Raw genomic sequence first — 1125 nt, 5'->3', positions numbered from 1 at the left:
GGGTGACAGGTTTGTGACAGTGTTTGTCTGGGGTGATGGGTTTGTGACAGTGTTTGTCTGAGGTGACGGGGTTTGTGACAGTGTTTGTCTAGGGTGACAGGTTTGTGACAGTGTTTGTTTGGGGTGACGGGGTTTGTGACAGTGTTTGTCTGGGGTGACGGGTTTGTGACAGTTTCTGGGGTGACAGGTTTGTGACAGTGTTTGGGGTGATGGGTTTGTGTCAGCATTTGTCTGGGGTGACGGGGTTTGTGATTAAACTACCAGATCTCACTCAAGAAGAAATAAATGTCCCAGAGAGCCCAGATATAATAAGGACATAGAATTTATAGTTAAACATTTTCCTACAAACAAACTTCAGGTCCATATGGCTTTGTTGGTGAATTCTACCAAGCACTTAAGAAAAAGATAACACCAAGTCCCTACAAACTCACCACAAATTTAAGAGGAGAGAATCCTTCTCAAATATACATTTCGTGACGCCCATATTTACTCTGTTACCAAAAGCAGATGAAGGCATTACAAGGAAAGAAAATGACAGGCTCATATCCCGCATGAAAATAAATGCAAAAATCCTTAGCAGATCAAATTCAGCAATATGTAAACAAACGTAATACGTCATGGCAAATGAGGTTTATCCCAGCATTACAGCGTTAATTTAACACCTGAAAATCAGTTCATGTTATGCACCATCTTACCAGAACAGAGGACAAAACCCCATGATCACCTGAGAAGGTGCAGAAAAAGCATTGGGCAAAATCCGATACTCCTTCTTCTTAAAAGCTTGTGGAAAACTAGGAATAGACGTGAACTTGTGAGGCAGCTGAAGGTCTGCACCCTTTCTTCATTCTTCTTGCTCTGGGTGGGAAACGGCACCCAGGTGAGGGCTGCAGGGAGCTGAGGGTCTCTGCCTTTCCGTCTCCTCTGCTCCTCCAGGGAGCACCTGCCCACCCTCTACAGGCTTGGCCTGGGCCATGCGTGTCCTGCGTCACGGTGTCCTCGATTTTTGGATGATTTTCTCCAGGAGTGCTGATTACTGACAAATCACCAATGCGACCTCCTGGGAAGTGACCACCACCTGTCAGGCTAAATGCAGGGACCGGCAGCATTCACAGAAAAGAGCCTAGA

This window comes from Cebus imitator, unplaced genomic scaffold (genome assembly GCF_001604975.1).
Source record: "Cebus imitator isolate Cc_AM_T3 unplaced genomic scaffold, Cebus_imitator-1.0 Scaffold329, whole genome shotgun sequence".
Classification (NCBI taxonomy): domain Eukaryota; kingdom Metazoa; phylum Chordata; class Mammalia; order Primates; family Cebidae; genus Cebus; species Cebus imitator.
This window is presented reverse-complemented; position numbering follows the sequence as displayed.